Raw genomic sequence first — 12,312 nt, 5'->3', positions numbered from 1 at the left:
GATGCTTTTTATATTTTATCTGTAATTTCTAGGTGTTTGTAGGAGGATATTTTCCCACAGAATACTTCCAACTACTATACTATTCTTGACAAAGAAAAAAACTTAATCTAAGAAAGATATGGAAAATTTTATTTGAGCCAAATTGAGGATTATAACCTGGGAACAGCTTCTCAGAAAGCTCTGAGAAATGTTCCGCCCATTAGAGGTCAAAGCACAGTTACCTAAGTCTTTGAGACAGAGGGTTGTACATTAAATGACACATCACTGACAGATTACACAATCCAGAGCTACATGTACAAAGTGAGTAGTGGGTCATGGGTCATCGTGGACCCTTACAAGATTAAGAAGAAAGGTTATCTCTTAAGGAGTTATCTTGTTGAGGCTAGGAGAATGTTGCTCTTTATAATTGAGCAGGAATTTCTGCCCATGGGGAGGTTTGGTCCATGCATAATGCAGATACACAATGCACAGTAGAGGAGAGAGGGAAAAAATGTTAATGTTCAGATTTTCCTTGACTTGCCTTAGAATACAAATTTTTATTTCATCACTATTCTAATATTTTTTTAAAAGCTATTTGATTTTGTTGATCCTTTCTCCTACTTACTTTATATTTACTTTATTTATTTCATAGTTTCTTGAGTGGAATCCTTAGATCTTTTATCTTTGGTCATTTTATGTATTGTTTTAAAAAATGAATTCCTACCTTGTATGAGGAGACATGAGCCCTTTGTTTCCTATGGCCTGCATTGTCCTGTGACTGCCTTGAGTGTGTTAACTCAGCAGGCTGAGTTGTTCAGGAGGAACCACCAGCTTTCTGATCTCCAGCAGAAACAGGTAGTAGTATGCTACTTCTTCTACCTGACCGACTTGATTGCCTGGTGTTCTTCTGATTGTTAAAGTACCCTCCCACCCAGCCAGTTTCTGATGCAATCATTACAAGTTCTCATGGTTACATAGTAAGTTCGGCTCAGTTGTCCACCTCCTAACTTCAACGAAATTATGTAAAATGTTACTTGGGTGAGTTCCCTCTCTTGAGCACTTATGTTTGCTTCTGAGTTTTGTCTCCACCATCTGGAATAACAGAGTAAAAACTTTGCTATAATTGTCACTTCAGCTTTATCCCTAAATTTTGATATGTGATACTTCTATTGTTTTGTCATCCTTATATTTCATCCCTATATTTCATAATGATTTTCTCTATAACACATTGTTTAGACTTATGTCTTCACTTGTAAATATCTAAAATATCTAAAATATCTCCCTTTCTATTTTCATTTTTACTTTCTAATTTCATTTTATTTTGTTTAATCCATTCATATTTATTTTTGTTATGTTTTGAAATATTTCTAATATGTGTTTTCTGTGTATCACTTTTTAATCTTTGCTTCTCTCACTTTTTGCTTTCTTGACTTCCTGATTTATTTGTTCATTTGTGTGTGAATTTTTATTGATTCTTTAATTTTGCTTTAGAATTTTGACAGGCTTATGGTAGAATGAGAGTGATAATCGATCATTAAATCATACATCATTGAAAAGAATATGAAATAATTAGGCATATAATGGTTTTTACATACAGTAAATGTAGAATATGCAAAATATAACTAAATTTGGAAGAAAATATTTGACAGAACACTAAAATTAATTAACATAAAAATTGGGTGAAAATGTCTTCTTTGGAGATAGATTCTAGTCTTTTGTGGTTTACTCTATTTTAACTTGTGGTCTTCTAGCTTCAACCATTTTTGATAAAAAAAATTACCATGGTAATTATTTGAAATAAGATCAAGTCATGTAATAAACACTGTGAATTAAATAGAAGTTAATCAGTTGTAAACATTCATAGCACAATACATTGAGGGAGGAAAAAGAGTAGAATTATAATTAAATTTGAGTGAGACTGTTTCATTTTTATTTTAACAATCATTTCAATTAGGTTCCCACTAAAGAGGTTGTTTTGATAATTCATTTTTTAAAATCTCATTTTAAATAATTTTTTAAATCCTATTTGACCATAAAGAAATTACCAGGGATGCATTTACTTGATTGCATTATTGCAGAGATTGCATTATTTGAGGGACTTAACATAGCTTTGGAAAGAAAATGTAAAAATTGACATTTCTCTAAATGTTCAGTTATAATGTTACAAATATAGTAGGGCTGAAATTTAACAATTTTTAAAGAAAATGATCACCCCAAAACTTAACATGCAGGTACAAGTGACAATAAAGATAGAAAAATTCTATTTTTAAATCATATTAGACAGACAATAATACAGTCTGACATAATTTGCAGTTGAATAAAATTAATGTTTTCATTAACTAGTTTTTATCAGCAGCACATTAAATGTAGTATAAAGCATGTAAAAATTTAGCAAATCCAAAAAGTAAAAATTCTATAGAGCTTTCATTGATAAAATGGAAATTTAATGAATATTTTATTATCTATTTTCTACAAAGCATATTTAGTACTTCTCTGTGGGAAATATAACAATGAATAAGGTATAATTTCTATCCATCAGTAATTTAAAGTTAAATGTGACAGAAAACTTAATAATAAAATATCACAATTTTAAATTAATATTATATATGTTATAGATCATATGCTGTATAATATTTGTGTTATATGCTTTATATATATAATGTATAATATTTGTTTTAAATTTGTGATAATTTTATAGTCAAGTTTTTCTGTCTCAGATTTTAAATTATTGGGGTTAGTGCCTGGAGGTGCATAAGTGGGGAGCTTCAGATGTGGTGCTAATATTCAGTTTGGTTAAATTCTTGATCAGCTTAATGGGTAGGTGGATGTATTCAGTTAGTAAAAGTTCATTAAGCTGTGCATTCCTGATTTGTGCACTTTTATGAGTGTATATTTTATTTCAAAACTACTTTACTTTAAAAAATACATTTATATTACTGAAAGAGAATCAAAAGTTTGAATGTTCCACTAAAACTTGTTTGGAACAGTCCCAAATACCAGCTGGACAGGTAGAGGAAAAGCTTTATTTCTGTGGGTTTGTTGCCTAGTATAGCAATTTATGATATTCCTGGCCAAAGACTGGGGTCATCGGAGAAACTTGTATATTGTAGTCTATTAAGAGTAAAGTGAAACATTTAATTTTTCACCTTGAAACCAGAAGTTCTCACATAGTATTTTTGATTTTTAGGTATGTGGATGGGTGACGTAATTAAAAAAGATGCATGGTTTTAATTGCATGCTCTCTAATTGTGTCCACATTATGTTCCCAACTTTACTCTCTTTTAAAATTATGTTGTGGACCATCCAGAAATAAAATTCAGGCATAATCTAAACATAGACATTTTCTTCATTGGGTAGAGTGATTGTTTGCTACTAACATAAATCTAAGTGAGAAAAGCTTGACTCACCCATTATAAAGGAAAATCCCAGCACAATATCTTTCATTATCTTTTTCCAGATCTTTCTCTTTACTTATATTTTGCTGTTTCTTAATCTATCCTTTGAGGTTAGAGGAATTCTAGTAATGACAGAAGTCAGTTCTCTTCTATCACAGTTTTCTCTCAGGGTCTTTGAACCATGAAACCCTCCCTTGTCACATGTGAATCAGCAAATATCAGATTAATTAAATGATAAATAGGTCATGCAGAAATTCTAAAAAGTGATGTGTTAGTATAAACTCATCCACCAGGGATGGAATTGGGCCTCTTAGGGTGGTTAGGATTTGGGTAGACAGAGAAAAATAGAAGATGCTTTCAAGGGAACTGTCAACTTTAGCAGAGGCTGAAAATTTCAAAAACAATATCACCAGTATTCCTAGTTTCACAAAATCTGGGGACCATTGTCGTCATCTCCCATATCTGAGGTTTTTGACCAACTACATTAATTTCCTCTTTTATAATTTTGAAACAGGCAGCGACAACATGGAAAGTGAGGCCCATAGGCTGTGGGAAACTACTTCAGCTACCTTTAATCAGGATTTAAGTTGGCTGTAAAATCACATTTTGAAATTTAAAAAAAAAAAATTTGCTACCAGCGATTTAGAAATGCTGTGATTTGTCATGAACATTTGTCCAGTGCAATGAAGAGGCATATTTTCAGGAAAGGCAGAGAATTCCAATAGTTTCCATCAGAAATGGTGCAACTCTATCTACAAGTATTGGTTGGCCAAAAAGTTCATTCGGGTTTTTCCATTAAGATCTTAACGTTTTGGCCAACCCACTATTTATTATAGTGAAAAATTGTATATTTTAAAAGATGCATTATTTATGTTCATATACACCACAGTACCCACTTATACCACACATATTCATTAAATGAATAAACTGACTGAATCTTGGAATATTTTATAAATTCCCAAGTAATGTTAATAGTCCTTAACTCAGCATTTAGGATTTGGGGTTTTTTTCCGTTTTTTTGTTTTTTTTTTTTTCCTTTTTTAAAAATTTTATTTATTTTTGGCTGCGTTGGGTCTTCGTTGCTGCCTCGGGCTTTCTCCAATTTTTGGCTGCTTTGGGTCTTCGTTGCTGCCTCGGGCTTTCTCTAGTTGCAGCGAGCGGGGGCTACTTTTCGTTGTGGTGCGCGGGTTTCTCATTTCAGTGGCATCTCTTGTTGCAGAGCACGGGCTCTAGGCGTGCGGGCTTCAGTAGTTGCCGCAGGCTCAGCAGTCATGGCACACGGGCTTAGTTGCTCTGCGGCATGTGGGATCTTCCCGGACCAGGGCTCGAACCCATGTCCCCTGCATTGGCAGGCGGATTCTTCAACCACTGCACCACCAGGGAAGTCCTAGGATTTGTTTTAACTTGATGGTAATTGATGAATTGTAGTGCAAAAGCAAGAAATGTATCTTGAAGTACAGCAGACTTGGATTCAAAGAGCTGCTGATAGCTATTTTTCTAATTTGTAGAGTAAAATTGTGTAGATATTTAGGTTAGAAGCTTTACATTTAACAACGAATGACTTTGTTGCTTTGGCACTCACTTCATAAGCTATTGCATAAGGAATTTCCGAAAAGGGGGTGTCTTAATTATACTAAAAAAAGTATGTATAATCATAAGACTTTTTCCATTAGTTTGTTTGAAGAGCTAATCTGCCTGAAGAAGCAATTAAAATGCTTTCATTTTAAGTGTATATTAAATAAATCAAATATGATGTTGTAAACATTCATTATAGATTTATTTTGATATTTGTTCTGCATAAATTACAGATATATGCATAATTTTATCTTTAAACATCTAATAACATTTGATAATCAGGGCACACAACCATGCACTATAAGTGTTGATGTTTAGCTAATAAAATGACTGTTTCATTGCCTGATTTATAAATAAACCAAAGAGATCCATTAGCAAAGCTATTCTTTAACTTCTTTTGCCTGCCAATATCTTCTTTTAGCTTCATTACATTTAGAATTTATATTACTGATTTGTTGATAATTCGCATCAGTATCACAATTTTTCCATCCATCAGTATGATCGTATTTTTAGATATTTGGATTGCATGAGAGACATTTATTTTACTTTTCTTAATTTTGGCCGTCTTTATTCAAACTGCCAAAGAGATATTCTCTAGGTGTTCCAACTCAAAGCCAGGGGTTACTTGGGCACTCAGTCTTAGTATGTGATCTAATTTCAAAATGGAGGGTATGTGCAGTGTATCTTTTTGGCACTTTTCTGGCCAATAAGATAGGTAGGAATGTCTGCTGAGGTGGTGCAGTGTAAAGATGATACCTCACACTGGGAAAGACTTTAAACCCTGCCTCTTCTCTATTACTACATGTGCTAGAATAAGGATGTGGTATTTGAACCCAAAGTGGCTATATTGTAACCATCAGGGGGAAAAAGGTGATAAAAAAAATTGTAGATGTAATTGCAATGACATAATATTATTGAGTTATTAAAACAACCTGGAACTGCCTAACTCTAGCTTTACTTATAGAAAATACATAATCATTTCATTGCTTAGGCCAGTGCTAGTGAGATGATTCTGTTATTTGCAGCTGGATGCATCCTAATTGCTGTATACTTTTTGGTAATCTATATATAACTACCCACATCAGTTTTTATTTTCTCCTTTAATAATTAACTTTTGGGAAGATTTTTATAAAATTTTACATAGATAAGAAGATATTGTTTGACATGAAAGCACCAATAAGCGTACCATTGAGTTTTCTGAATAGCTTGATAATTCTTTCTGCACCCATTAAGCAGCAGAAATCCTATTTTCCTCCTGATAACCAGGATAAGTAACACTTGTGAGCATAGTAACTCCTTTCTTTGACTCCTGGATTACTGGTATGAGGAGCACAAGATGGGAGATGGCATTAGGTTTAAGTTTAGCGAAACCCCCTACCATGGCTTCTGATAGAAGCATTATTCCTTTCTGGGAACTAGGAACTCTAGTTCATCAGAGATAAAAATTGGGAAGGGAAGCTTACATTTCTCAAGTGAATCACAGGGAAGAATGATGAGCAGGGAATCTTCTCCATCCACTCCTTTGTTGAAGACATAGCATTACATTGATCAGGGATATAATACCAATTCATTAGTTTAAAATATATACCATGTCTAGAAGGATAGCACTCCAATCCCACAGTGCTTCCAGTGGAACCATCTACAGGGTCATCCTCTCAAAGAACAAGCTGTTGTACTTTCCAACTCCTACCACCAAGAAAGAGGCACATGACTTGGTAGGTCAGCTTGAGTTTTGGAGATGGTGTCCACCACAAAGGGAAATATTACTTCAACTTATTCACTGGATAATTTGGAAGGCTATCAGACTTGAGCAACATCCAGATCAAAAGATGGCATTTAAAAATGTATATGCTCTGATATAACGTAGCATGCTAATTAGGCCGTATGATTGAAACAAATCTGTGGTTTTAGAGGACTCAATGGTAGAAAATATGCTGTGTGGAGTTTCTGCCAAGTCCTTTACACTAATAATATTTACATTATCTCTGATAGTTAAGTGCAGTCAACAGGTCTCTGCTATTCCAGAACTCTGTCTTTGCCACTGACACCATCAAGTCAAGTTCCACAGCAGATATCACTATAATTAGCTCTGGCCTACAGAGGAACACCACTGTTGAGCTTCTTAGTGATATTAATGCTCCCTTCACTAGTGCATTTCTTATTGTTTTGGTGTAACACACACGAGTTGGGTTTTCTAGTCTTACATAATAAATCTGTCCTAGTGTACCTTTATCTCAGAGTATGTTCCTCAATACTTTGTCAAGGCAGTGGCAGAATCTCCGCTTTATTAACTATGGGCCATCATTGTACCCACATGTTCCTACCAGGATTTTAAATACTGAGGAAGGAGAAAGGCCTCCACTGTCACTAAATTCTTGCTTATCCAGCCTTATATTCCATCCTTGTGGTCCTCTACATTCAAAATAATTTTCCCATGAATGTTACTCTAGTACCTTCCAGTACTGATTAGTCGTTATTTCAGTTCCTTTCATGATTAAGCTCTTATTTCTTGGATCAGACACAATACTTCTCCAGTTATTCCATGTTGAAATTTGCCCCTAATTATTTATGTAGAAACAATTAGGGGTAGTGATTTAAGACCTTGAATAGAGCGAGTATTACCTTGCAAGACTTCATGTAAAGTCTTTGCATGGTCATAGTCAAGGGCAGGCCTCTTGATGACTTTTGTAAGCTCAGAGGTTCCAGGGAAATCTGGTGGTTCAAAGTTCTCAAGTATTTCAGTGTAGGTATCCTTACCTCAGATCTCAGGGTCCTATTCCATCCATATCCTTGTCCTTAATTTAGTCTCAGAGGCTTGCCAGTGCTCTATGTTCAACCTTATTTGTAGCATTTTTCTTCTTATAATCAGGGCTTAAGCATGAATTTGAGCACAGACTTGCCTTTTGATACCAGAGATCAGGGTCCCTTTACAATGTGATAGAGGCTCTTCTGTAACTTTTGCACCATGTTTGAGTTAGCAGTTGACTGACCTGAGCTTGTTTTCTTCCATCCTTGTTTCAGTGGTACTTAATAACAAATAACCAATTCCACATTCCTTATAATTACCACTACCTCTGTATCTCTCCATTGTTAGAAATATTGCATAAGTCACAGATCTCCTTCCACATCTCTTATATCCCAATTCATCACATGTGAGAGTTGCAGTAATTGTGATGATTCAGCTCACCAAGGGTTATCACCACCCACTTAGCACCAGCAATGTAATCCTTGTTGCCATTTGGACAATAAAAATTCAATTTCCAAATTATATCCTGAAAAACTCCTTCAAAAATTCATGGCTGTTAATACCTGTCTTAGTTTGGATTTTGCTAGAAGCAGACACTTGGAAAAGTAGGATTTAATGAAAGCAGTTTTAATGGGATATCATTCTAAAAAAAGTGTTACGGGAAGGAGGAAGGAAAACAGGAAAGGAAAGGCAGGTGATATAAAGTGTATCTTATCCAACTGTCGTCATGGGCAACGTGAACTTAACCCAGTGAAGAACTCAGAGTTAATAAAAAACATGACCTTCAGGGTAAACTCAGTGGAGGGGCAAGAAAGCTAGGATAAAATCCTGTCAAGCATGGATCAAAGTCTTCTCTTCAGGGCTTATATTTTTATCGCACATCCAGTTTACCATGTGCACAGGCAGGGAGGTCTCCAGAAGCTGATAAAAAGCTTTCAGGAAGGGCTTCCCTGGTGGCGCAGTGGTTGAGTCCACCTGCCGATGCAGGGGACACAGGTTCGTGCCCCGGTCCGGGAGGATCCCACGTGCCGCGGAGCGGCTGGGCCCATGAGCCATGGCCGCTGAGCCTGTGCGTCCGGAGACAGTGCTGCGCAACGGCAGAGGCCACAGCAGTGAGAGGCCTGCGTACCGCAAAAAAAAAAAAAAAAAAAAAAAAGCTTTCAGGAAAAGAGAGATGCTGGTAGTGAAAGTGTGGCTAATACACTGAAATGGTAAGACACAAGAGGAGTGGGGAGGGCACCATAAGTATCTGTTACAGTTATATCCTATCTGAATATTTTCAGGTATTCCTCTATTTCTTTTTCATTTTATTTGTTTTCTCATTCTATACTCCATATTACCTCCTGAACTTTTATGGGGTCTATTCTCTCTCATGCTCTTATAATTTAATTTTTATTTCTGAAATAACTTTCCCTTCAATCTCTTTCCTAAAATCGTATAATTCATGTTTCACATCCTCTGTTTACTACACACCACTTCTTGTTGTTTGCCTGAGTTCCTGTATTTGCTTTGAGTTGTTTCATTGTAACTGTAACTTCTTCAATAATTTTTCAAATTCATGTCGGATTGTCGTGGCATAATATTCCTGTATTTCAGGATGAATTTTATCTGTTTTTGTTTATTCTACTGGAAGGAGTTGATGCTTGTTTTTTTTGGAAGCCCGATGCTTGTTTTTTGTTGTTGTTGTTTTGTGGTACGCGGGCCTCTCACTGTTGTGGCCTCTCCTGTTGCGGAGCACAGGCTCCAGACGCCCAGGCTCAGCGGCCGTGGCTCACGGGCCCAGCCGCTCCATGGCATGTGGGATCTTCCCGGACCGGGGCATGAACCCGTGTGCCCTGCATCGGCAGGCGGACTCTGAACCACTGCGCCACCAGGGAAGCCCTGATGCTTGTTTTTTAATTCTTTTATATGCATGCTGCAATTTCATTTTGGATTATTAATACTTGAAGAAGGTGTACTTTTGTACCATTTATTAGCAGAACAATCATGTATTTCCTGCCACCTAGTTTCAATTAATATATAAGTTGTGTTTTTTCTTTTTCTATTCAACTTGTTTTTCAGTATGCCTTATAGGAATTGAAGTAGTTGGATCCAGGTCCAGAACTTGTAATCAATCTAAAAAGTGTTTTAATGAATTTATTTTTCATTTTCATAATTTGTATTTAATGTTCTTAAACATTTTTTCAGACACTCTGTCTTGCCTCTTGGTCTAAAAAAATTTATTCCTGACATAATTGTAGATTCACACACAGTTGTAAGAAATAATATAGAGAAACTCCATGTACACTTTACCCAGTTCCCAGCTGTGGTAACATCTTCCATTGGTGTTGTACAATATTATAATCCATATGTATCACAAAAGGACATTAATAAAATCCATCAGTCTTATTCAGACTTAATTAGGTTTACATACTCTGCATGTGTATTTTGTTCTATGAGATTTCATAACATGTAGATTTCTGTCACAACTGCCACAGTTAAGATATAGAATAGTTCAATCAATCAATCCCCTTGTGCTACTAACTTTGCCATAGCCATCTCCCTTCATAGCCCTCCCTAACCCCTGGAACCAACTAATTTGTTTTCTATCGCTATAGTTTGTCATTTCATGATTGTTATATGAATGGAATCATACAGCATTTAACCTTTAGATTGGCTTTTATCACTAAGCATAATTAAATTGAGATCCATCAAAACTGTAGTGGATATTGATAGCTGTTTCTTTTTATTGCTGAATGGCATTCCATGGTACTGATGGTTTAACACAATTTGTTAAACAATTGATTTCATCCTTTATGTTTTGAAATATCACAGCATATTTATTTTGGGTTAATTTCATACTATATTATTTTTAAGTATCAGAGTATAAATTCTACCCTTCATTCCATCTTCTAAACTCTCTCTAAAAGGGGATTACCAACTCATGAAGTTTTTAAACTCTAGCCATGAGCTTTTTTTTTTTAAGCTAAGAAAACAACCTTCATAGGTGTGTGAGCATCTTAAAACAACAAAATAATGCTAATTTCTCCTTCCCATACCTTGTATCATTGCTGTCATTTATTTCACTTTTATATAAACATGTGTGTATGTGTGTGTATATATATGGTATTTACCTAAACATACATAATTGAATACATTTTTGATATTATTATTTTGAACAAACTTATATGTTAGAAAAATTAAGAATAAAAAATAAAAGTTTTTATTTTACCTTCACTTATTCTTTCTTTAATACTCTTCACTTTTTATGTAGATCTGAGTTTCTAAACTATATTATTTGTCTTTTCTGTAATGAACTTCTTGTAACATTTCTTGCAAGGCAGGTGGCAACAAATTCCCTCTATTTTTATCTGAGAAAGTCTTTATTTCTCCTTCACTTTTGAGAGATAATTTTGCAGGGTAAAAAATTCTAGATTGGCTTTTTTTTCTCTCTCTCTCCTCTTTTAATATTTCACCCCACTCTCTGGCCTACACAGGTTTTGAGGAGTCAGATGTAATTCTTATCCTTGTTTTCTTTTTATACGTAAGGTGTTGTTATTGTTGCTACAGTTGTTGTTTTTTCTCTGACTTCTCTCAGGATTTTTTAATCTTAGATTTTCTGTAGTTTGATAGTGATATGCCAAGGGATAGATTTATCTTTAGCACTTATCCCACTCGGTGTTCTCTGAGCTTCCTGGGTCTGTGGTTTGGTCTCTGACATTAATTTGGTTAAATCCTCAGTTGTTGTTGTTTTAGATATTTCTTCTATTCCTTTCTCTCTTCTCCTTCCTTTATTACCATTTTATACCTTTTATAGTTGTCCCCCCATCCTTGCATACTCTGTTCTATTTTTGTTGTTGTTTTTCCAGTCTTGTTCTCTTTGCTTTTCAGTATTGGAGGCTTCTATTGATATATTCTAGCTCAGAGATTATTTATTCAGCCATGTCCAGTCTGCTAAGCTCATCAAAGGCATTTTAAATTTATGTTGCAGTGTTTTTGATCTCCAGCATTTCATTTTGGTTCATTTTTATGATTTCCATTTCTCTACTTATACTGCCCATCTCTTTTTACATGCTGTCTACTTTATCCATTAGGGCTCTTAGCATATTGAGCATGGTTGTTTTAAATTCCCAGTCAGGTAATTCCAACATTGTTGACATGTCTGGTTCTTAAGCTTGTCCTGTCTCTTCAAATTGTGTTTGTTACCTTTTGCCTTAAATTTTTTTCTTGATAGGTAGGTATGATGCAATAGGTAAAAGCATCTGTTGTACATAGACCTTTAGTAATGTAGTGGTAAAGTAGTGGAGGGAAGGGAAGTGTTCTGTAGCCCTACAGTTAGGTCTTAGTCTTTGGTATCCTCTGCCCTTGGACTGTGAACTTCACAAGTGCTCAGTTTTCCCTCCTCCCCCTTTAATTGGACAAAATGACTGGAGTGGACTAGAATTGGGTATTTCCCTTTTCTCACATGGACAGCTAAGAGCTGGCTAGACTTGGGTATTTCCCTTCTAGATCAGTTAGACTTTTCTAAAACCCTAGCAGGTTAGGCTCTGGTTAGATAGTTTTTCCTGAGTACAGGCCTTATTAAGAAGAAACAGTGCTCCAGAATATTTTGAAATGATTCCTTTTCCTCTCCCTCTG

The sequence above is a fragment of the Physeter macrocephalus genome, chromosome 8, assembly GCF_002837175.3.
Source record: "Physeter macrocephalus isolate SW-GA chromosome 8, ASM283717v5, whole genome shotgun sequence".
NCBI lineage: Eukaryota > Metazoa > Chordata > Mammalia > Artiodactyla > Physeteridae > Physeter > Physeter macrocephalus.
The sequence above is the reverse complement of the archived record's forward strand: the minus strand, read 5'-3'. Positions refer to the sequence as shown.